General features: G+C 35.9%; 1 protein-coding gene and 2 long non-coding RNA genes across 7 annotated transcripts in view; 1 reads left to right on the top strand and 2 right to left on the bottom strand.

Annotated features, from left to right (window-relative positions):
- LOC123874417 overlaps window positions 1–5,596 on the top strand; it is a 10,934-nt gene extending 5,338 nt beyond the window's left edge. Inside the window, exon 2 of the long non-coding RNA XR_006797911.1 lies at window positions 5,488–5,596. This is a non-coding gene — a long non-coding RNA (uncharacterized LOC123874417). The remainder of the gene's footprint in view (window positions 1–5,487) is intronic.
- The window catches only part of LOC123874398 (histone-lysine N-methyltransferase ash1), a 77,704-nt gene that overhangs the window by 37,751 nt on the left and 12,545 nt on the right, over window positions 1–27,408 (bottom strand). The gene's annotated exons all lie outside the window — the stretch shown is intronic.
- Window positions 2,550–27,408, bottom strand: LOC123874416. The gene is made up of 5 exons (XR_006797910.1): window positions 27,376–27,408; window positions 16,045–16,052; window positions 10,747–10,749; window positions 5,467–5,595; window positions 2,550–2,561 (listed from the first exon to the last, which is right to left on the bottom strand). It is a non-coding gene; the product is annotated as an uncharacterized LOC123874416 (long non-coding RNA).

Genomic DNA, 27,408 nt, shown 5'->3' with positions numbered 1-27,408 from the left:
GATAAAAAGTAGTCTACTTCTCTCTCCACGTCTTTAACAATAGCCATGCAAAAATCACGCTAAGCCGTTGCTTCTTTATGACGTGATTGAAGGACAAACCAAAAAACAAACACGTAAACTACCCACTACCCATATTACAAATGCGATGTAATATGGGTAGTGATATGAGTTTGTTTATTAACACAAAAGACGTGTGGCTTTAAACGTCGAACGATATATGTATTTACGACGACGTGAAAGGTGTTCGCCGCGCCTACAAACCGCAACATAAATATTGCTTATATGAAACGCGTGCAGATAATTTCATATATCTAATTAAAACCGCTATGTAATATTAAAGTTATCTATAATTTATTAATATATAATTTAAGGCACAAGTGTGTTTGCTGGTTTGACCTTATTTCATGCAACTGATCGACGGGATATTTCGCACATCATTGAAGTATAAATTCTTTTTATCTCCGGATATTCAGAACGCACATTATTATAGTAGTAATACATATAGTAACCATTTCAAGAAATACAAAAAGATTTTATTTTCTATTCGGAATATTCGTAAATTTTTTGCGAAGTTCTATTTTGGTATCTACCTACAGAGATGTCGTAAATAAGGTTTTATAACCAACTTTTAACCAATTAGGAGTGTCGAGTAATGGTTGGATATAATATAATATGTAAATGAATTGAGATATTAAAAATACAATCAAAGCTGCCGAATTAGATAGGTAGCTGTAGGTATTCTTCAATTTTACCTGTTGAGATAAAATAATAAGCGAAACTTAATTCTAAATACCAAACGGCCAAGAAACGATACCCAACGATTGAAGTTTGTCAACAGATATCGGAATAATTTTATGTAACTTTATACAATCAAAATTTTAATTTTGTTTTTAATGTTTTTAATTTTTGTTGTATTAGGTAGGTACTTACTTGGTTTTAGTTAAATAGTTTAATTTTAGTTTAACAGTAAATGTTGTACTTTCAATTGTTTAAAAAAAAATGTATTACTTTAGGTTAGTGCATGTTAGATTATTTTTATTTATAAGTGCGCCTGTAATGGACAATCATACTGCTATTAATTTGTACATTTTATAGTCTTAACTGTATGGAAGTTGGTGTAAATAAAAAAATAAAAAACTAATTTGGGTTCCGTACCTAAAAAGGAAAAAGGAACCCTTATAGGATCACTTTATTGTCTGTCCGTCTGTCTGTCGTGTGTGTCAAGAAAACCTATAGGGTACTTCCCGCTGACTTAGCCCTAATTCGCACGAGCGTTAAAACCCTGCGTTGCGCTGAAAATACAAAGTGCGCGTTAATAAAGCGTTGACCTGTGAAAATGTGTTAAAAAAGCGTTCAAATAGAACAAATACATTCCCAAGTATCTGTTTACACGTCCACGTTTTTTTAACGCTCGTGCGAATTAGGGCTTAGAATTGTGAAATTCGGTAGGTAGGTGGGTCTTATATAGCACAAGTAAAGGAAATCAATCTGTTTATTCATAAATGACTTGATAATTTTTTCACGTCATAATAAATTTAAATATCAATCGGATTTATCTGCTAAATAAGTACATCTGCGCTTTGATATCGAACTAATCTTAATTTAAAATCTTTGCAAAAAATAAAAGGAATGCCACTTTGACATCATAAAATATAAGACGGTAAGTATTATTATTACTTCCTACATCCATGACAAGACGTTATCTTTTTGTAGCACTTAGACATTCAATAATAAAAATAAAATTAATAAGTAGACAACTTCCTATTTAGTGTCGTACATCCATCAAGAACTATCTAAATCGTTTTTCACACACAAATAAAACGATTGTCGATTAGCGAATTAGAATTGCAACGTTGATGTGGAAAAAAAGACTCGCTCTAATGGGGCTGCCAAAGTGATGCGATCATCAATGCTCAAATAAAACATGTGCTGTGTGATACGCAGACGTTGTGCTGCAATCTGGTTTTATGTATCATCTTGAAATAGCGGACATCAAATAAGTATTAATACATACTAATATTGTAAATGGGAAGTGTATCTGTCTGTCTGTCTGCTAGCTTTTAACCCCAACAGTTTAACCGATTTTGACGAAAGGTACAGAGTTAGGGGGTTTAGTCATCTCGGGGAGAGACGTAGGCTATATTTTATCCCAGAAAATCAAACAGTCCCCACGAGATTCCGATTTAGGTATATGAAAATTGGTGCAGAGTTAGCTTGTATCCCGGAAATTGACATAAGCAACTTTTTATCCCGGAAGGTTCCCACGGGATTTTTAAAAGATCTAAATTCACGCGGACGAAGTCGCGGGCATCATCTAGTTGCTGATGAAATAATCTGTCCATTCAGTGTAGCTACAAGTGTTTCAGAATTATGAATGTTAGACGTGACATGAGCTGAAACCTCGTAGACTTCTGATGAGTTTATTTCACCTAGTACAGAAAATTAGTAACTTAGTAGAAAAAAATCATAATAAATCATTTTTAATTATTGTTATAACTTCAACTTCAATCAATACAATTATTATGAAAATGTATTGCAGTAAATTCTAAAATATCAATAACCTCAATAATGTTAGTAAGGATTTTTTTATTTTATTATTTCAATATTCGATTAATTGATTTATTAAATAGGCTTAGTAAACCAACTTAAAGTCATCCTGTTGATTTATTTACACTTAAAGAATAGAAAACTTTACATTACTAAAACTTAAATGACGCATGATACGACGTAAAGAATGTGCAATTTTGACAAAGCGCCAAAAAGAATATAAAAATTAAATGATTTATAAAAATGAAATATGAAACATGTTTGTATCATTCCATACTAATATTCTCGCTCGTTAAAGTATTAAATGGTTTAGTGAGCCAACAATCAATCATCCTCATTGATTTAATTACACCAAAAAACTAATAAGAACTTCGCCTTAAACGACGTTTAAAAATATGCAATTTTGATCAAGCGCCAAGAGCAATAATTTAGGCTCTCGATGAATAAATTGTGGAACATGTTTGTATCATTCCAAGCTAATAGTGGGCTCGTTAAAGTATTAAGTGGCCTATTGAGCCAACTATCAAACACACTGTTGATTCAATTACACGAACAAATAAATTATAAGTTATTAAAACGCATCGTGCTTGCAACTCATCCTTCTTGTTTATCTGACTATGTCTAGTCGGTAGTTAGCGTATTTACTCATACAATGTACCGTTAAACACTAATTAATATATGTACATCAGCCGTTAGTCATTTACTAAAAACGAGGTGTTAATTTTCTCTTATTGCTAAACAGGTATCGTAGATTGCATCTAACGGCTTACGATTCGTACAAATTATAGAATTGTTAATTAACATGATTATAATATATGAAACTTCAGTGAAGAAAACATAGTTAAACGCTATGGAAAAAGTTTTACTCTACATAAAGTTCACATGTGGCAAAAACTTGAGTTGAAATCTGGAACATAGTTTGCCTTGGAGGTGGGACCTTAATAAATTCACTAGACTTGGTTTTAGATTTTAAAAAATCCCGTGGAAGCTTTGAGTTTTTGCGATAAAAAAGCAGCTTAAGTCACTCTCCAATCTTTAACTAATCCATGCAAAAAAATCACGTCGAACCGTTGCGACGTGATTAAAAGGACAAACTAAAGCCAACACTCAACAAACTAACACATTCGTATAATATTAATAGGACAGATTGTATTAAACCAATGACATCTAGTACACATAAAGTTATCTGTTAAGTGCCGATTTCACTAACGTCAAGTGACGTTTAACCGAAGAATAAATTAGGCGTAATGACAGTTTTAACCTGCCAAAATATCAAATTTACTCTCGGATAAGAAAGACTTATTTTGTGTTGGTGAAATCGGCCCTAAACAGACCAGAATCCGTTCAAATCGGAACTGTCACAACGTTTCAGTAATTCTGAACTAAAGACGTTCTCACCGGCTGCATTCGTGAGACGTGATGTCACACTGTCACGTTGTGAATACAAGTGTTACGCCGATTCCGAAATAAAAACACGACATTGTTTACTCTCTTCATCGGAATCATTTTAAAGGATACGTACGTCAATACAAAACGAACACAATGAAGGTATTAAAACTAAATGCATGTTCCCAATGTATCCGTTTTATTTGATTATGCAAATGTAAAATTTCAGATATCTGTAGGTATAGTACACCCGATGTTTTTGTTTTGAATTATAACTCCTGCGGTTTTCTGTAGGTTAAACGAGACGGTTTTGCTACTCGGGCACGACCTGTCAGCTCCATATAAAACAATCAAACTCAATTTATTCAAATTCTATCGTAATGTATTCTTCTATTGTACTCTTTTTGATTATCAACTGTGCAATTTGTAAGATAATGATGTAATTGTGATAATTAATTAAGCTAAAAGCTTGAGAAGAAGCCATTTGACGGCGGCAATCACACAACCATCGAATTGTTGAATATCCAGAGAATTACGGACAAAACTCTAGATACTTGACTTCACAATTTTCTATCTTCAGCCCAGTATAAAATTTATTGGTACATATTAAAAACTTCCTGACTGACCGATCTATCGAAACACAGCCTTAACCGCTGAAATTTTGAAGTAGGTAGGCTTACTAAGAAAGGACTTTTGGTAATTCCACTTCTAAGGGTGTTCAAAATAGGGACGAGAGTTAGTATAAAAGTCCGTTATATTTCAAGTCAACTTACGAAAATTAGTATTTGAGCTTTTGGTTAAAATTGAAGTAGTATCTACATGTTTCAGAATTGTTAAACATTCCACCCCCACGGATGTGGATAGGGGATGAAAGTTTGTTAGATTTTTTTTTATTAAGTTTTATTAATGAAAATTGGTATTTGGGCCTTTTAGGGATAATGATGTGTTTCAGATTTTTTTTAAAATTGTACCTACTCATCGATTTTCGAAAATTCTTCCCAAGTGAAGGCGAGGCGAATAAGCTAGTACCTACATCTGTTAGATCGATTTCTGGATACTTAGTCTACAGTTATACACACATCCCAAAGCACCATGACAGTTGTCTAGGGTATATAGTTTGAACGACTCTATGGACTCTCTGGTAACGTTTAAGAATGGCGCGGTTCTGGAAAAATATGTGAAAGTAATATAAAAGCATTTAAAATGAGTTTATCTTTAACAATAGGTACGTACCTATTATATACAATAGTAAAACAAGTTGATAATATTATTGTGTAATCAGCTATGGTCGAATCGTTAAAGTGTTGTGGCGCATAATCGCAATGAGCACAGTAAACGTTTTTGGCACGCCACACGGAATACCACAAATTTTTGTGTGGCACATTCTCAAAAATTCTAAATGGGTTGCCTGCTATAATAAACAGTAGCATGTATTAAACAAAAAAAAATTATCGTATCATAATTAAAATCACATTTCAATTTGACAAATATTTTTGTTCCGAAATCTATATGCCTACGCATCATATTTAAAACTAGCTTATAGTTTTCTACCAGCGACTTCATCCGCATCGACTACACAGATTTCAAACCCCTACTTTACCCCCCTTAGGGGCCGTTGAATTTTCAAAAATCCTTTCTTTGGGATGTCTACGCCATAATAGCCTGCCCAGCCCATTCCGTTCAGTAGTTTGAGCTGTGCGTTGATAGATCAGTCAGACAGTCAGTCAGTTTTTCCCTTATAAATCTGATGAATGTATCTAATATATGAAAATAAAATATAGATAAATGAAAATCCCTTATAAATGTGATCTAAATATAGGTAGGTATATACCTATATTATTTAGAATTTAGATATTTAGATCACATTTCAATTTGACAAAAATTTTTGTTAATTACATATTATGTAATATTTTTAATTTTAAATGTCTTATTAGCATTCAAGAGTTATACGTCTCATTCGTATTACAATTTTAAAAGTGACATTATACCTACCTACTATTTTCAATGTAACAACATTTAAAAAAAAGGTTGGTATGCACAGGGAAAATGTTAAACTGAATGCAGTTGAGTATTAAATGAAATGCCGAGAAGCTTTTTACGAGATGCGATCTCGAATATTAAGTAGCTGGACGATGACGGAACATCTTGACATTGCAACCAGAGTTTAAAAAATGTATACCATACACGTTTGTATGAAAACAAAGTAATAATCTCATTTCGCTTTTGGCAGATTTTTTTTTTTGGTTTAAAATCTTATGCTACAATTCTAACAAATTCGAGACACTTATATGTACTGCCAATGATATTATAAATACATGCAATGAAGAAATAGACACCTTACATACGTATTCTTTCTTCTTCTTCTTTCTAATACAACATTTGGGTCACATTATTAAAGCGCTATTTCTTCTGCTCTCGTGCCTTTTGTCTTCTAAGTTCTTACTTTATCACCGAGTACGAATTTTATTTGCTATGTAATACTTATGAACGTAACAGTCTTATACAAAGGAACTATGTAACAGTGGTGTCCATGTGTATTGCTCTATTCAAATATTGCTTGAATTTTAGCAACTCCATACAACAAATTAACTAGGTAACTATAGTTACAAGTCTTAATATAAATGTATGTTAGAACAACATTAAAATAAATCAATCACTTAAATCAACTCAAAACAAACTGGTGAATTCCCTTTCAGAAAACTTAAATGTTATACCGGTCATACAATTTACATACATTTATTCAGTTAGCTAGTAATTCATTGTCGCAGACAGACTGACAATAAAATTGCACTACAATCCGAGAAAATATCAAAGGCATTAAACAATTTTGTAAATTGTTCCGAAATAACAAGCGTTTATGTATTGCAAATACAACATTCAAGTGTTAGAGAACGTTCTCTTTGATGATTACAAGCTTCGATAAATCATAACAAAGTATATAGAGCTCCTTCATATACCTAACAAGAATTTCTTATAGGACATCAATGAGAACGTCTGGAGTACACGTATACAAGATACGTTCAGGTTAAAAGCTCGATGTGAGATCTAGACTAAGCATCCTAAGACATTGTCCATAGATAACGAATTGTACTGCATAAGCGAGTTGATGAGTTATGAATTCCTCATACTGCGATGAATCCCTGATTAGTAAGAATGAGAACAAACCAGAAGTAGAGACGCGATAGGTATATTATGTAGATTGTCCTAAGACGCGGAGGACGGAATCGATTTAACAGATTTATCAATGCAGGACAAATGATTTTTATAAGAATACAATATATTGACTACCTATTATACACATGATTTGAATAAAATTCATCTTCAACTGAGCAGAAAATTGTACTAGGAGATGCCATGTAACCGTTCCAAATGGTTGAAAATTAAATTATAATAGTAAAAAGTATAAAATATGCCTTGATTTTTAGTTTCCCGCTCGTTTTAGTCATTCGATTCTCTGATTTTGTGCATCGCTCGGGTAGGTAGGTAGAGGTACGTCAAACACATGTACAGAAATAAATTCTTCTAAAACAAGACAAGCAAGTTTCCTTATAACGTTGTCCTTCAACGCGAGGACGTGACAAATAAAATTACGAATCGCCAAAGTTCTTAGAGCGGTTTCGCACTCATCCGATCCGAGTCCGTGAAAATACGGATATAAAAGAACTCGGGCCGAACTCGGATATTGCTTGCCACTAATCCGATCTCTTATCCAAATCCAAGCTATTCAGTGGACATCTTTGACATATCTACGTCATGCTCGTACGTCCGATTTGAATCCGAGGCACATCCGAGATATTTTCACGGATAACGGAGAGAACTCGGATGACAAAATTCGGAGCTCTATGACTACTTCGGAACGTATTTACTTTTCACAGATTCGGATCGGATGCAGTGCGTAATCGCCCTTATATTTAAGAGCATGTTTGGAGGCAAAAACTAGCAGAGTAATACCTAATAACAAACGTATTGTAGTCTGTATTGTATGAGTTTAATGAGCATTTTATTACCACTTAGTAAAAAATCTACATTCAAAATTAAGTTAGAAATAATATAATAGGTACCCCCATCGTTTTATGATCTTCGCGATTTCATTACAATATTTTATTAAGTAAAGATGGTATGCTTATTACTCTAGGTATGCGAATGTTCTATTTAAATAGAAAAGTAAAAGTAGCGTGAAATCCATCAAGCAAGAAGGCATTGTAATTTCATGAATAAACTAATGATACAAACACATGCCGGATAAAATTCAAGAATAGTTATAAAACATGCCTTGCATACAAAAATATATTTTAGTCTTTTCGTTAATGAAATGGAAGGTTTATTGGTAACCCCGATTCGTCGAACCTTTTTTGTATCTTTTTGATTACCTTACCTTATCCTGGCAATTTGTCAAATATTACGCTATAGGTGAAGTGAAATTAAAGAAAAATAAGCGATTCATATAGGCTACCTAGCGTCAAATGTAGGAACATATTTTGACGCCTACCAGTGACATCGAAACCTCGACGTTTTGTTACAAGTTCCCTAACTATTGTGAAATGCATCAACTGTGCGTAAATCTATTATTTTGTTTGTTCGGAGCACGGTATACGATTACGACGGTCTTCTATTCGAAGGGTCCGCGGTTCGACGCCAAGCACGCACCTGTAACTTTCCGGAGTTATGTGCGTTTTAAGAAATTAAATATCACTTGTTTTAACGGTGAAGGAAAACATCACAAGGAAATCTGCATACATGAAAGTTCTCTATAATGTTCTCAAAGGTGTGTGAAGTATACCAATCCGCACTTGGCCAGCGTCCAGCGTAGTAGACTATCCAAATCCTTCTCATTCTAAGAAGAGACCAGTGCACAGTAATGAGCTGGCAATGGGTTGATCATGCTGACGTTTAACCTGACAAGTTTAATGCAGGGCTCAGAAAACATAACGTATAAAGTACTGATTGTAATTTAGAGATGAGGTTAGGTTGTATAACAAGTGTAAATTAAAAATGTATAACACCCCCGACAAGTGAAGGTTACAGTAACTAGAAAAGAGCTGATAACTTTCAAACGGCTGAACTGATTTTCTTGGATTATAGCGAAAAACACTTTCGATCAAGCCACCTTTCAAACAAAAAAAAAATAAATTAAAATCGGTTCATTAGTTTAGGAGCTACGATGCCACAGACAGATACACCGATCAAACTTATAACACCCCTCTTTTTGGGTCGGAGATTAACAAACAATACGTGTGTTAATTCAGACGTGCTAATGCGGGGGATGTCTCGGCCGTTCCGGACGGCAGGCACCGATGCACACCGCACCCGCATTTTGTTATGGTAACCGAGTAACCCATTGCCTCTATAAGCAGATTTCCTTGTTCGCTTTATAATTAGTTTCTTTCTGGTATTAATTTGCGCTTCCGGTGCTTTTACAGCATTAATGATATGTATATTTTTTAAACACGACTGATAATTTCACCAATAATATTACCGTGATTTCACTTTACAATAAAAAAAAATCTAAAGCGTCCATAAGACGAACTGTTCTGCACTTGTTGTGCATCAGTGGCAAAACTGGCAAAACTGACAACAAAACCTATCGTCGAATGAGCGCCTAAATGTTAAAAGGACACAATTCTTTTTTATCTTCACTAAGTAGCAGCAATTATTTTGCTAGTTAATTACGTTATACGTCAACCTGTTTTATAAATGGTGTTTGCGATCGACAAAGCGACGCCCAAACATCGCCGGCGCCCATGACTCAGTATTGGGCGCCTACCATCGCACCAGCGATCTCAATCTACCAGATCCTGGCCAAGCTAATTATTATCGGTCAGTTACTGATAACAGAACCTATCGTCGAATGTACGCTTATATGTTAAAAGAACACAATTCTTTTTTATCTTCACTAAATAGCACAAATTAGTTTGCTAGTTAATTTCCTACGTTATACGTCAACCTGTTTTTAACCCCCGACCCAAAAAGAGGGGTGTTATGAGTTTGAAGTGTGTATCTGTGTATCTGTCTGTGGCATCGTAGCTCCTAAACTAATGAACCGATTTTAATTCGGTTTTTTTTGTTTGAAAGGTGGCTTGATCGAGAGTGTTCTTAGCTATAATCCAAGAAAATCGGTTCAGCCGTTTGAAAGTTATCAGCTCTTTTCTAGTTATTACTGTAACTTTCACTTGTCGGGGGTGTTATAAATTTTTAATTTACACTTGTATAAATGGTGTTTGCGATCGACAAAGCGACGCCCAAACATCGGCGGCGCCCATGACTCAGGATTAGGCGCCTACCATCGCACCAGCGATCACAATCTACCAGATCCTGGCCAAACTAATTAAGGCGTGTAACTTTTGGGGAGCGAAATGGACGAAAAACTCGAATAATTATACCCACTTACTACACCCACTTTTAATTTTGTAAATGTATTCAAATGTTTTGCGTTTCAAGTAATTAATTTACTTACTGTAAATTAAATCGTACGAATGTTGTAAATCAAAACTTTAATAGGTACTCCAATGTTCTATGACTTTTATTTTTATTAGGTACGTATACCTACCTAATTTTTAGGAAATCGTTTAAAATGAAAATGTTTTTATTTCATGTAGTAGGTACAACTTGAACCGTGACATACTAATGTCAGGACTTTACCAACGGTTCTTATTTTTAAAAAAATGCTGTTGTTAAATATGGATGTACAGGATGTTAGGTTTGTAGTGACAAACCTATACAAATTACAAGCTTTAAGATCACTCAACAAACACAAACACATCAACAACATTGAAGAACAAAATCATTCATTTGCATGATCATGACTTGTCGAACTATCTACGGTTCAACATATACTCATAAAGATCACTATGTATTTCAAAAATTCGTTATCTTCGGAATAGTTAAAGCCCTAACGTAAATATGACGTCCAATCGTCGTGTGAGGCGAGTCGCTAGCTTATCTAAGTTGGCTTTAAGTACTTTCCTGCTATTACAGATTCCTGCATTCCAATTCTCACAAGAGCGAATAATGATTTGCGATAAGCAGTAATCGCTTCAAAGCCAGCCCAGAACTGGTTGCTTTTCTTAACTGTGTTGTGGAAAGGCAGTAGACGCTTAACGGGCATTGAGAAATCATATTTTATACGGCTATAGGGTACAGCTTGTTAGTAATGAAGTACCACGGTATGCACAGCGTTTACGACGTAGTGCCAGTATTCCCGGCGATGACAAGATAGCAGGCCGCAACTTCCTTATCCGTTACGCGATATTATCGGCCTTAAGAACCCTGTCTAATTTGAATAACCAACGACTTGAGTCCCGATCTATATATATCCCCTCGACCGAATAGCTGGAGCATCCTTGGGAAAAATAAATTAATATAGGAATGGAATAAATATGAATTTCAAATCAGTTACATTAATTATTACGCGTTCACTTGGAATAAATTAAACTTATACAAGGTGTCATGGATCAATCATCACAAAGACACAATAATAATACAATAATATCGGGTTAAGTTTTTACCACACAATTAAAGTTGATATTAAATGCTTTTTAATTTAACTTTTTTAATTGTAATTACATAAGGGCCCCATAGACAAACCCATTTATTACACTGAAATAAATACAGACCACTTAAATATTATGATGATTAGAAAATACGACTGTGGATCCACTAGTCGACAAGTCGGGGTTCCTTTGTTTGCTGCATAGCTTTACTGGACACCTCTTCAAGTACCCACTAGCTAGCCACTTATGGTAGGAGTGTAAGTAAACGTATTTATCGTTGTAAGTATGAAAACAGACAAGCAACAGCGATATTGCCATTAATATCTGCTATAGCATTTACGTTGGAATTCTGTAGAAATTTTCCCCCGGGTTCCCGCGAGGTTCAAATCGTGACTGCGAGTCGCGTTCGGCGCAATTTGCTTACCCATACAGTGCCAGTGCGCGGCGCTCTAATCACGTGTAAAATATTACCGTACCTCGTCACTGTAACACGGAATCGGGACGCCACGTCAAAAGTCACAGAGAAACATTTTGAGATTAATTGACTATGATAGTCGCCGCACGATTACCGTTGTCTGCACTATAGGCTGCGGACGTAAACGTGATTGTGGACCTGTTCGACTTAATCCGAGTTAATCTTATACTATTGGACTTAATGGACTCTAAACCGTTCGAGACAGAAAATACTATCACGCAAATCCTGAAAACAAAATTCGTTAAAACATGGTTCAATTTTATTCTTATCAGAAACACACACTGCCTCAATAGTTGACTCTCGAATAAGCTGGGATTAACGCTAGAAAGAATACACATGGCCTTAGACTCTTTCGCACCGCATTCAATCCGAATACGAGATCCGATTCGAAATAGCCGTAGTAATGTAACTATTGCATGAGAGGTTCCGCACTAGATGTGAATTTTATTTTCCGAAGCTGTAAAACGATATTCGGATCTCTTATACAAATAGTACTACGGCGGCTATTGCGAATTGAGAATTCTCTTCGGATCGGATACAGTGTGTAGAGGGCCCAAGTTAAAATCGGAACTTAGTGGCATTTGTATAAAATAAATTAACCCTTGGTTTTCTGGATATAGTAAGATATTTCAATTAAGTACTTATCTCTATCAAGATACGATAGTAAAAGAAGTAACTGGTAAACTAAAAGAAGCAATTCACTGTGATGAATTGAAAGAATTGTAACGAGCCCATACTAACAATACAAACAATCGACTGTTGTAAATTAACACTCGGCATAAAACGGCCGGTTAAGTAATCGTCCACACAATTCCCATAAAAGCGTGGAGAATCGGCGGGATCAAGTTGAACGCGTGACCTCAAGTCGGCAAGTAACAAGGCGGGTGTTAGTACCGAGTAGGGCTGGAAAAATGGACTATTTTTCAGCTCCGGAGTCAAGTTTCGGTGTTCAGAGTTCCAAGTTCTTAGTTCCGGAGTTTCCAAGCTTCATTGAAAAAATTTAATGTGACTAAATAGGTAATTAATTTAATTCGAATATTTCTTGTGCTGAAATGATTGTTCAAATATATTTAGCATTAGGTAAATAAAACAAATCAGTTAGAAAAATGAAAAAGATTTTTTTTTAATTATTGTTTTTCGTCGATAAAATTGGATAAATACCATATTTAACATGTACAATTTATAAAGACTCTTGCTTCATAATATTATGTAACCGCAGAAAAAGCTCGACTTTTTTCTAAAAATTTGAAATTCGAAACTCTGGTTATATGTCCATGAAAACCCCGGTTTCACAAACGAAATCTTTCGAAACTCCGGCGTTACGCTAAAACTGGAACTCCGCAGCTCAAACCCTAGTACCGAGGCGCGAGAGGAGGGCGGAGCGGAGGGCCCATTAGAACAATAGTAGCGCGCAGAAGCATGTGATCATAAACTTGCACCTACAATCAGCTCCGAGCCGTCCGAATACCTGACCTGCCACAACTTAACATGTTATTCGCATATCTCATGAATTGTATTAAACTAGAAACGTTTGGAATGCAAGAATCGGAAATAATGCAGTTAAAGAACTTAACTACTTAAGAAACACATAAGAGGTCATACTATAAAGAAGAAACAAAAGAGACGGGGAACAAGTTTTTTTTTTAATTCTTACAAACATACAACAGAAATTTCGTATAAATACCTATAACTATTGTAGTATAGTTATAGGTATATACAAAATTTCTGAAAATCCATTCTCTTTGAACGTCTATACCTATACGTCAGAGAGAAAACCTAAACGTAAATTTTAAAACTAGGTTTAGCGGTATAGGTCAGTCGGTTTACGTAAAAACATATCTATACTAATAGCTATTATACTTAACCTCTTTATAGATGTTAAATTCGTAAGTTTGTTTGTATGAATGAATGACTGAATTTATTCAATAAGAATGTAGACTACTGAATAACTACTGAACCGATTTTGAAAACTCTTTCACCAGTAGAAAGCTACATTATTCCTGAGTGGCTTTATTTTATCTTCAAAAAAATTAGAGTTCTCTCCGAAAATTGTAATATGCTACCCGTGCGAAGTCGGGGCGGTTCGCTAGTATAATATAAAATAAAAGCCCTAACTCATTCACTGACTGACTCATCGATGCCCAGCTGAAACCAAACCCTCGATTAGACCTAGAAAACTGATTTGCATAGAGGTTTCCTTTATAATGTAAACAAGAAATAAAGCTGGATTGTACGATATACGAAAGCGAAGCCACGGGTGATCACTAGTCCTTTTATATGTAGTAGTAGTATAGATGGCCGTCTCAAATCACTCGCAACTACTTGTTTACTGACAATGTCACAACAATGAAGTAATTAATTACTAATTATGCTACAGGATAATTGTGATGACCGCAAACCAATATGCATAATTAAATGATGACTCTTCCAAGAAATAAACCCAGTAATTAAACAATGAATAATTTAATTTAGTAAAAAAAAATCTTACAATAACTTTACTAACATTTATAACTAATACATATTTCAATATCCGCTTAATATTATTTAGTAATATTAATACCATTTTTAACCCCCGACCCAAAAAGAGGGGTGTTATAAGTTTGACGTGTGTATCTGTGTGTCTGTGTATCTGTGTATCTGTCTGTGGCATCGTAGCGCCTAAACGAATTAACCGATTTTAATTTAGTTTTTTTTTGTTTGAAAGGTGGCTTGATCGAGAGTGTTCTTAGCTATAATCTAAAAAAATTGGTTCAGCCGTTTAAGAGTTATCAGCTCTTTTCTAGTTTTCTTGTAGAAAAGAAGGTTAGATAACCGTTAGGTTCATAATATTATGTCAATTGACAAATGTCAAGCTGTCAAGATGGACGTTGCCTAAATACATAATTATTTATTTGAAAATGATGTTTTGGAAAACTCAGATACTTTGGATCGTCGGGGGTATTATAAATTTTTAATTTACACTTGTATTCAGTTATATAATCTTTATTCTTATGCCAGGGCTATGTCCTGACCGCCTTTTAGTGCAAAACAAGAAGTCCAATCTGAATTCTGAACACGAGCAACGACGGAACAGGAGAAATTTTTATTATTTGTTGTTATAGCGGCAATAGAAATACACACTCTGTGAAAATTTGACCTCTCTACCTATTACAGTTCAAGAGATACAGCCCGCTGACAAACAGACGGATGGACGGACAGCGGAGGCTTATTAATAGGCTCCCATTGGCACCCTTCGGCTCTTAAATTTTCATGTGGAATATCTGTATCTAGATTGAGCAATGATTTGCATGAGGAAATAATAACTCAAAAATAAACTTTAGACACACACAAAGACAATATCTATACATATAATAAAATTGTAGAAAAGTGGTGTCTGTACAATGGAAATATATAAAAAAAAGTAGCAGGGGTTGTTATTATATCGATGCCGAACCCGAAATTGTAATTAATTTTTTTTTGTCTGTTTGTCTGTGTGTTTGTGCACGCTAATATCAGAAACGGCTTATTCGATTTAGATACGGTTTTCACTAATATATTGTAGGAAGCTTCACTTAACATTTAGTGTTTATTTCATGTCAATCGGTTCATAAATAAAAAAGTTATGTCAATTTAAAGAATCACGGCGAACATTATGCTGCCCGAAAAGTCACTATTCCACGCGAACGAAGTCGCGGGCACAGCTAGTTACGTAATACAAGTAGGTAAAATACATGGAAATAATTCTTGCAACCTGCAAGTACAACATGCGTTGAATGTACTGCACCTTTATAAAATACAAAAAGTTCACATAAAGATGAAGGAATGCTTTTCGTAAAGCTGTTCCAAGTTCCAATGCTTTGTTTGTACGCAAAGGGAGAAGGGAGGTAGGGTAGTGCATTCCCACGCGGCACGGATACGCCGGTTCCGATCGCCGCCCCCACTAATTGAGGAGATGCAACCAAGGCCGTGTGCCGGTAGGATCTGATGAAATTGTTGATAAATTGATTGCTATTAATATATGATAGCCTAGTGGTTCGCGTCCTAGTCGGGTGGACGGGGGTTCGATCCCGGGCACGCACCTCTAACTTTTCGAATTAAGTGGTAAGTTGCGTTTTAAGCATGTGATATCATTTGCTTTAACGGTTTAGGTAAACGTTGTGAGGAAACCTGCATGCCTAAGAGTTCTCCATAATGTTCACACACATGTGTGAAGCCTGCCAATCCGCACTTTGCCAGCGTGGTAGACTACGGCCAAAAGCCGGCGATTGATTGATGATCGCCATGATTTGATCATGATGATGATGAACTAAGGCCGTATACGGGTAAGATCTGATGAAATTGTTGATAAATTGATTGCTAGATAACTCAACTGATAGCTGTAGTTAAATTGTCTTAATTTGTGTGATTTTTCTTTTAATTCAAGTGACGCTGCAGTCTGCATAGTTTAATTGATATTTACAACTCATTACTTCAGCTTTGTTCATAAAAAGCAATCGCGAGGAAATCTGGATATCTGAGAAGAAATAGATAGTACGTAACCTATTTATTTATATATTTAAGCTCAGTTCTATTCATTGATCGAAAACTGTTTGAAAAATTGACTTAAACTCAACTTTCTCTAGTGACAATTTAGTGGTTCCAGGACTCCTTCGTCCCATAATCCAGTGGATCATGGAAAATTTAGCGCGACACCTCATTTGGTTTTAAAACGACATCGGCCCGAAAATCTATATTACTTAGAGATACGACTTAAATCAGTAAGGAGTTAACAAGCTTTGCTGTGACCACAAAGCCCCAAGAATTATTTGATTTGAGCCAATTTAAAAAGACGATTTCCTTTAACTAAAATCGATTTTAAGACCCTCTCAGCAGTACTGGCAGAGTGAAGTCATCAAAATCCTATAAATTAATTAATTAAACAGTTCCGTAACAAACTTACGACTACGTTGAGGATAAAGTTTTATTGCCAACTATTAAAGCGAATGATAAGTGACGTGACGTCCGTCGTAAGACAAACTAGGTATCTTGAACTTGAGGGACGTGTAGGCGTCATTTGTGTCTATCTATACCAATGGACTTCGCATAGTCGATCGTCGTATGCGTGAGAGGACAATGAAACCGTTTATATCCCACTAAAGTATAACTAGCAGAACTGAAGAGAAAGGATTACGATTATTGCCTGTTATGTTCTTACTTCCTACAGTCTACACTCTACATACTTAAATCTTGATTTTAGAGAGAGAGCCAGCACGTGCCAGATCTTCGTTATTTTATAAAAGCTGAAAGTTTCTCTGCTATTGTCTCCAGCATAGTTAGGAACGATCAGCGACTATGAAGTGAATGAAGATGAATGAAGATTCTTATTAGAAATCACGTCATGCATTGCCAGACACTTAAGTGTCGTGCCAACCCCCTGTCAGATGCCGAAACCCACCATGATCCAAACTTCATAGTCACTGATGTTCCGCCCTTTGTTGGAGACGCAGAGAAACGTTCGGCTTTTACATATAAAATAACGAATGTCTGGCACGCGCTGGCTCTTAGTTCATTTCTTTGCAAACGGAAATCCCACTCTTTTTCTTCAATGTTTCAACAAATTTTAATATATTACCAAAGTAGCCACTTACTGTGATAAGAGGTACAAGTTTTATTTGCAAATCCGTAACAACGTTTTGCCCTTAATTTCGTTAATTAAATAATAAAATTGGCCTTTTATTGGTATTTTATGAATATCGAAACGAATTAGGACCGACAACTTTGATTAGGCCGCTGTATTTACGTTAATTATCGCTAATTGATATAAAATGTCGTAAATTTTATTAAATGGACAGCCGGGAGCAGCTCAATAATTATTATTATAAAAAGTAAATCGAATCATGAGGCAGCTGCAGTAACTATAAATATCAATACGATCCATTGTTAAAGCCATACTCAAACGTAATATAAAGAATAAGAACCATAAAACTGCGAATAGCGTAGCGTATGAGCAATTGCCTGCTATTGAAACGATTCAAGGTTACGACCAGGAGTAAAAAGTGCAAAATATGCATCGAATACTTCCTTGTTAATGAAAACATAAGTTCACAGTCAGCGGGCGATGGAGAGAGCTATGCTTGAAGTTTCTCTACGTGAACAAATCAGAAATGAAGAAATTTGCAGGAGAACAAAGAGACATAGCTCAACGGATTTTGAAGCTGAAGTGGCAGTGGGCAGGGTACATCGATCGAAAACCGATACACGTTGGGGTTCCAAGGTGATGGAATGGCGACTCGCACCGGAAAACGCAGCGCTGGAAGACCCTCCCACTAGGTGGGCAGACGACATCGAACGAGTCGTAGGAAGCCGCTGGATTCAGGCAACGGCGTGACACCGTGGCATGTGGATTGTGGAAGTCTCCACAAGAGATTTTATATCCAGCGGTGGACGTTTATCGATTAATAATGATGATTGAAAAGATATTTTAAACGTTGCGACCGCAGATGCATAAAATAAGAGTCGGTTGTGGAAGTAAACAGCAGTCAATTACTGCGTGTAGCGCCCGGCTTTGTGGCGGGCTCGGAAACAATCGAAGCGGTGCGATGGGCGAGATACCGAACCGTAATAACTCTAATGGTGAGATAAGCGCCACTGCGCGGCTGCAAGTTGTACCAACCGCAGGAATATACCAGCGCGTACACTATAATCTGAAGTTGTATCTATCAATGTGCTTTATTTAGCCGTGCCAATTGGGAGAATCATTTGTGCAAGTGACCGCCATCATCCTTGATGTCAAAGTAAACAGCGGTCAATTAATGAGTGTAACGCCTGGCTCTGTAGCGGGTATGTAAACAATCTAAGGGAAATCGCGCACTAGTAGTTCAAATCCAAGACGACTGGTATTGTACGGGAGCAGTGTTATGTGAGCTCGACCAAAACAATAGGAAGATCTTCCTCCGAGCGGTTGTCATACTCGATTCCCAGCTGATCCAAGCGTTGTATTGAGCGATACTTATAGTCTCTTCGTCAGCGTGATTTAGGCTTCATTAGTGAGTGATCGAAAATACTTGACGTGTGATCTAGTAACATCGTTGTAAGTGAATTTTGCAGGTTCAAATTGCGTGATTGCTGTAGGATTCTTTAGTAGGAATGAGTGCGAGTAGCGTCATCTATTTACGAAACATATGTGGAGACCGCCACAAGATTAGACTGATGTTCTTATGAAACTCCAACTGGGCTTAGCGACTAAATGCGCGATAGACTGAAGAATTCCATATGTAGAACATCTGGTCTAAAATGCAGCCAGCAAACTTGGACTTGGATGAACTACTAGTGCGCGAGGTCCCTTAACGATAGACGAGATACAAAACCGTAATAACTCTAATGGTGTTATAAGACTCTACAAGTACCCAGCAACCACATATAACAACACTAATACTTTAATCTGTATTTGTGCACGTAATAGTCATCATCCGGTAGAAGTAAACAGAGGTCAATCTGGTTGAACGTGGCCTTTACTCCAAATCTAATCAGCTACAAATCCAAACGGCCCGGCCGACTTAGTTGTGTGATGTGCGCATCACGGCTGACCTCCTTTTTTTGGGGTATGTGCGATACTTTACTCATCGTGCTGATTTTTATGTATAAAATTAGTACTCCGAGCGAATGTGGATCAGAGAAGCTGATAGCGTTAAGTAATTTAAAACGGAGATCTAATCTACCTACAAATATAATTATACGTTCCGACTATCTAAGATATTAGGATGCTGTACTTTGCTGCTTCATTCGTGAAAGATTAACCATTATTTAGTTATTATTAAAATACTCTTTTTATCGAATTATTATTAAAAATGTTAACATAACTGTAATTAAATACATCTAACAATACACCTAACAATAATGAAATTTAATGGGTCCCATTGTTGCGGGGAAGGAGTTAAGACATAAGTAGCCGTTGTTCAGAGATCCTGAGAGGAAAGTCACCATGAAGACCTGTCATCAAGTACAAATACCTTCTATATCCATTGATCCAACACCAACTTTTAGCAATAAGACCATTGAGTGGCACAACCATCAGTACAATAATCGCTGAGTCAAGACATGGTAATCTTGAGAGCAAGGTTCAAGTATTTGTAAGTCCAAATCATTATTGGCTAATGGCACTTTGGCATACACTATGAATTTTGGCCGAAAGTATCAGTTAATAATATGAATTGCAATTACCTCGTTGACTGCACCTAAGGTAAAGGTATCTATCTACAAAGGACGAGGACACGAAATATTAGTTTCTGTTTACTAAATTAGATATGAAGCGTTTTTTATCTGAACCAACATTTAATGGAAGTAAAATTAAGATGCTGTTTAATTTTCAATCAAATTCAAAGTTATTTGGTTAGTCGATGTTGTTACAAACGATAGCTTCTACCTCAGCAATATTTTGTGGTGCGGCAAGCACTGGGACCAGTTTACGCCGACAACCATGTAAACGATTTATTCCCGAGCCTCGTTTTGCATTACCCGATCGGGAGCTAGGGCTGTTTAATATTTTAGTGTCTGGAATTCTTGGTTAGCTTGTCAAAGGGTTGGCGATTTTACCAATTACGAAATGTGATAGAGTTGATAAAAAAACTTTTATTCTGAGTTTTAATTATTACTTTAGACTTCATAACTAAAGCATAGGTTTCGAAAAAGAGTCACTAAATTCTGATAAAGGTAGGTATAAGCATTTTGCAATTTAATTGATTTTTGCATATACCTATTTGCGTGTACAATAGTACCCATTTTTAATAAATGCTTTGATTTGGAGTTTTGTCCCGGAAAATCGAAATACCGAAACTTACGCGAGCAAAATCGCGGGCATCATCTAGTATGAAACAAAGAATTTTCCCAAATGAATCAGGAGCATTTTTTATCTTTGACGAATCAGATAGGTAACATAGGCACATGATTTATGTTAAAATTCAAAAAGAATCCGAGCTACACGAGGAGGTACGGGAAAACATACCAAAAACTATAAAAAAATAAACCGATCAAGTTAATGTTATTTATCTGTAATGCTAACGTTTCTCTTCACCAAACCGTCAAGAGTCAAGACGAAGAACTTTAAAAATCGTGGGAAAATCATAACATTATGGATATCAAGAACGTGTTCCTCGCGCAGTTAGATGAAGGGCAATTTATATTGAATGTGTTGCATCAATGTATCTACTTGTGAATGCATATAGGTAAGGGAGAATTCACACGTACCACAACCACACCAAAACCAAAACACGTGGGCGAGAACTAATTTGCATTAAAATAAATAGTTTAATTCACCTGGACAACAGTTTGTCGCCAAATTTAACCATATGGGTAATATCGACCACATCACAACCACAACGCAACCATCAACGACACCGGGCACTAGCAGGACACTGCAGATACATAATTCACCCTGCTTGACCACTTTTTATCGGTGCGATGTCACATTTCCCGACAGTTAGGGAACTTGTAACAAAACGTCAAAGCTGCCACGTCCCTGGTAGGCATCAAATGTTACCTACATTTGACGCTAGGTAGCCTATGAAACGCCCATTTTTCTTTGATTTCAAGTCACCTGTAGCCTAATATTTGACATATCGTCGATTCAGGATCAAACCGAGAGATCCCTCACTCTAGTTCACGCTGGCGATGTGGTGTGTTTGTGGTAGGTACGTGTGTATTCTCCCTAATACCAACATCGTGGTAGTCAACCCTATTCAGGCGTGCGGTTGTCACAGGGGCTTTATTAAAGGACGCAAAGCAAAGATGGCCGTTGGACCGGCTTATCCCGATTCCCGGTGCGCCTACTCGACGCGCCGCTAATACGCAATAATACCAACATTATCAAGTTTACCACTTAAATTCATATAACAACTTAACACTTACGAAAGATAAATCACAGAGGCTAACAAATTATCCTCCCACGCTAACCATAAAGTTTACATGTCGAGATATAAATTTGAGACACGTTAGATGACATTTCCTTCAAGAAGATAAACAAAGCGTGTATTTTTAAAATTTTAACCATTACGTAAGAGCCGTGGGCCGAAGGTGTCCAATGAGCCGGAAAGGCATTCCCATAAAACGAACCACTATAAAACTCTGAAACACTGCTGAACACAGTGGAATATCCTCATAAATATTCAACTGGCACAGGAGGAGGATTTAAACAGCTTATCAATCGCGACTTTATCCACGTAAAGATACTTAGATCTAGCTTCGATATCCCATTGCACTCATTTATGGATTAATTTACAAGACTATTTAAAACATGTTTCAGGTTGATAAAAAACGCAGTTATAAGCTTACACTCCAACGTCCTAATAGGAATAAAATCTGCGCAGTGCATTGTGTCAACTCCCAATCAGTAATAACGTAAAAAATGAATAAGTATTCATAATACATATCATAAAACTCGTATGAAGGACTGCGAATAATAATTCACAAAAGGGACCGATTGTAATATAAACAAGATGCAGTAATGGCGCGTTTAATTGATGTGGCCCAGTACGAGCGCGACGTGTCGAACGCACTCACTCATACACAAATCCAACTGCATTCCCGCACAACATTTATTTCGACTTGTCCCTCCCGTCATTTCATCTTTCATACAGTATTCACGCGTCTTTCCAAACATTTATAAATTTTTCCGTATTTTTTTCCATAGTTCAATGTGATAATTAATAATCCATCTCAATACATTAATTAGTATGGATTATTCAAAGTAGTAGTACCTACTATCCAAAATGTAGTAAATAGTAATTCATACTAATGTATGGAAATGAACAATTATCATCACTTTGATATCGTTATAATAGCAAAAGTGTGTCTTTTGTCTGCTAGCTTTACACAGCCCACTCGTTTAACTGATATTGACGAATTTTGATACAGAGTACTAAAACCTGATTATTTGTAGGTTCAACTCAATGTTGAGACTTGGGAAATAAAATATAAACCTTAATGAACCCACGTAGGTACCTCTTGATCTGAAAAATATCAGTAGTTGTAGTTTTGTGTCATTCTAGAATCCAGCGCCGACAGTAAAACATCGTGTTAGTTATTTTAATAGAATCATTATTATCAGTCCATCGGCAAATGGGAATGCGATGTGATCGTCTACATTCACAGGATAAGAGTCTATAATCGTCTATGTAAGTACACAAACGCAACCGGTTTAAGAAGCAAGTCGGGGTGTAGAGGAAATCAATGCATCGATATAATGATCGACTTGAGAATCGATATTTTGTATATAATACTTGAATAATAATGTATCAATAACGATTATATCCAGCTGAGTTTATTGCGGGCTCTTCTCAAACCTGGGCGCGTTTGGAACCCTAGTTTTAAGTTTACGTAATTATCATCATTACATCTTACAAATTCAACAATTTACAATCAAAAGTGTAAAATGAATAAATGATTTGACTTTGATTACAGTTAGTTTTGGAGATTCACAAAACAGTGAATTGTGAGTTGTTACGAAGTCGAGAACTGTTACGATAAATTACTGATCGTCAAAATTAATAGAAACAACCAGACAGGATGCATGGGATCGTTAATCAATACCTACATTTTGCCACAGTCCGATTCTAAATTCGATCCGTATGATCTACAATCGATCTTTGGTGAAAAAGCCTGAACAGCGATGTTGATAAAGATAACGCTGAATTATTACGAAAATATTCATTCGACAATGTTCGTTTTGGGAATGTCATCAAGATCCGTAATCATCGTGAAGATAAGATCGTCCGAAACGAGCGAAGTTGTTCAAAAACAAAAGAAGCGTAGAGGAAATCAATTGGTCGTTACATCTTATTAAAATCGACTTTAGAATCAATCTTTGGTGAATAAACCTGAACAGCGGTGTGTCGATAAAGATTGCGCCGAATTACTGCGCATGTATTCGGGCGTGCACTTTTTGCGGATGTCACCAAAAGCCGGCAGTCGCCACGTTAAAGGTGTCCAACCGGTTTGCGTTACCATCCTCCCGCCGCCGTCATAAGCGCGTCTGCAAATTCAACACTCGTCAAATACCGCAAAATGCAATACAACCGCTTCGATGCACGCGCACCTTCTCCACTTGGTTAACTTCGCAATTGTTCACTCATTAAACCGCATCACCTATCCATATTACATATAGATGGTATCTAGATAGAGACAATTTTATCATAAATCATATTGAATGAAACTCAAAACCATAATAAAACTTTTTTTAAAGACTGATTTTCGACAAGTCGACAAATTAACTTTGACTGACGAAGACTTCCCACTACAAAAGCTGTCAAAATTCAAAATGCCTCAGTTAAAGTTTAATTGGCGAATGAAAAAATCGGCCCTTAGTTGAACAGGAAAAGGTATTGAAAAATAAACAGAATTTAATCAATAAATAAGATGATTTCCTCGATACACGCAACTGGGATCCAATAACAGTCTTGCGTTTATGAAAAGAGTATTCACAACTCAGTGTCAGAGTTCTTAACAACATAAAAATGTATTTAAAATACATAAATATTATGATAAAACGTTTAACAACGTTTGTAACTTGTGCCTAATACCTAATTACATATTAGAACGAGATAACAAAAAATTTACATATTTTGAAACAATAATATTTAAACGATGTGTTTATCGCGCACACGGCATTGAATCATCGCCATCTTTAGATGTAACGAACGTATTGCATAATCGGTCATTAAAGTCGTTCGCAATGGCTACAACGGAGTTATAATGAAACAATGCAAATTGAACTAGGAAATATTGAAGGAAGTATTTACAATACCGCGTCTACATCTCTTGAAGTAAACATTGATAAAGCCGATCAATTCGATATCGATCAGGAAGAAATGTAAATTGAACTGGAAGGGTACCGTAATCTCGTTAAAGCTATTAGATAGGTAAGATAACATCTACAGGGCTTTAACGGCGACGCACATCAATCAGTAGCAAGACTTAGGTCCCGCCGACAACTGGCATTCCTCCATTTTCTTTTATAATGATCTACTTATGCAGCAAAAACTGCTATTACCCGGAGTGGTAATGACAAATGTCCAGTAGAAAACAACGTTATTAATACATTCATTAGCGAACATAGTTACAATGTGTTGCTGCTTCTTTATAAAAACTCGAGAATCTCGAAGTTGATTAACAGCGATAATAAAATAACGAATTCAATGTCAATGCTATCGACAAAAAACTTATCTGTAATATTAAAAATAAGACAATTTAAGTCAGATATGACGCCATGAATGAGCCTTTAAAACCTAATATCCTTGAAACGATCAATGACATCGATTTATATAATAAAAAATTAATAGCTCCAAATTTTTCACTATTATTAATTTCCACTAACCGGATTCAAAATAACGTACCAATAAAACACGGCTAGCAGGTAATAATACAGGACGTTGTTAAGAATCGGTCATCGAAGTACAATCAGCCTTATCAAAATGAAATAAAACAGCAAATCCGTGCAATAAGCAGTATAATGCGTTCCGCTGTAATGAAACATTGATCATGTGACGAACATAAGGTTGACTGTAAGGTAAATTCATTAAAAATGATTACTCGGATGAGGCGAATGAAACAATGTCGCCCACATGCATCATATAATCGCTGCTAGCCGATGCCGGCGAATTTGCGACGCAAAAGATAATAATAAATATAAAACAGAAAGCGACAAGCTTCGATGACCAAGATTATAGCAAACGCTGAATTTCTTTCATATAAGAAGTTGTTAGAACTTAGTAGACTGAAAATTCTGTTTCTAAACAGTAATTATAATTAAATAATAAAACCTAAACTAACCTAAAACTGAATAACCAAACCAAATTGGTTATTTAGAGTCCATGTGCAGCTTTTAAAAAATGTGCCCCTAAAAGGTCTATCCTATTATTAACAGTTACTTATTCCTATCTGTAATCTGTCATTAGCAACACTTTGTCAAAAATTGTTGAGTCGTTTTTGACAATTAACAACGTCGCTTAGTAACTCGACCGATTACGGATAGATTGATTACTAATTCCGGATAATAGAATTATTTTTTACCTTTCAAACATTCTATAATACTATTTTAATATCATTTTGATTTTAATGGCAGCATTTAAAAACATCTTTCAATAAGTAGTAGACATGTAGTAGACTTATTGATTGACGTAAAAGGGTTTTGATGTTGACAATCTTTGATCTTTTAATGATTTTTTTACTATATCATATAAGGATCATGTAGCGTTTATATGGATGTCTGCACACCATGTCTAAACACGCGACTCGGTCACGCTGCTCGGTCACAATTTCATGGTCAAATGAAGCAAGTTTTGATCTATTACCTGGCAATTTATTGCTTTGCTTTTATAAGTAGGTTCGAATACAAGCGAAGGCACTCGAACAGTTTCTTTGCGAATGATTGTTAGATTGTTTATTACGGATTCTAATTCTTTCATTTAATTCTACATAAAGAGTCCAATTCAATTTGGCGTTTTATACATGTGTTTGGGTATGAACAATGAAGTCGATGTCCTTGATCTAAATGCTGCGCCCAGGAAGGCCGGATGAAAGAACATTATAGAAGTCCTGTAGGGCGAATAAAAATACGTCTGTCATAACACTTGGGATCATTTTCTATTTTAAATGGGTACGGATGGTTTTGGTCCCAATTTGATATTTGATCTTGTTTCTCTATCAATAACTGCTCAACAGGAAAAATTGGAGAATTTTGCCCCAAGTAAACCCGTTCTACCCCAAGACCAGGTAAGGCGTGGTAGTTGCTAAAGGTGCAGAACAAAATCAGTAATCCAAGATTACATTGCCCATAATGTTGTTTTTTAATAATTGAGATCAATATATCATTAATCCAATCTAGTAGCGTCCAAACTGACGTCATTATTAAATCTAATAGGATTGTCGTCATAACTAATGAGATCGACGCCGTTACCGAGATTATTATAAAATCCATCGAAGCTAATGTATTTTTTTTTATAATAAGTAATCAATGGTCACCAATACTTCCGCCTTCTACGCAATGGCTGCTATGCGGTTTAGTGACGATGAATAAGCTTGCAAAAGTTTTTTTTTTTAATTCAAAAATGCAAAAGTTATCATAAAGTGGCTGCAAATATTTTGTTAGTAGGTACATTTCAAGAGAAGGTACCTACCTACTCATAAAAATAAATTATCAGTTGTAACTTATTTGTAGCAACAATTCGGTCAGTATAGCTTCTGATGTTTTATTGTTCTGAGACAATATGATAGATTTACAAAGCTGTTATTAAAATCAAATTCAGTCAATCCTATTTTCAGTTAAAGTTTGCAAACATGTATTCTTTTATTTTTCCCAATTAGTGACACAGGCGAGCTCAAAAATTGAAAAAGCTACTCCTATAGAGATAGTAGTTTATGCCCGCGACTTCGTCAGCGTGGACCGCAAAAATTTCAAACCCCTACTTTTATCGTCTTAGGGGTTGAATTTTCGATAATCTTTTACGTCAAATAGCTTGCAGATCATACCAAATTTCGGCTCGATCCGTCCAGTAGTTTGAG

Source organism: Maniola jurtina, chromosome 18 (assembly GCF_905333055.1).
Source record: "Maniola jurtina chromosome 18, ilManJurt1.1, whole genome shotgun sequence".
Lineage (NCBI taxonomy): Eukaryota > Metazoa > Arthropoda > Insecta > Lepidoptera > Nymphalidae > Maniola > Maniola jurtina.
The sequence above is the reverse complement of the archived record's forward strand: the minus strand, read 5'-3'. Positions and strand labels throughout refer to the sequence as shown.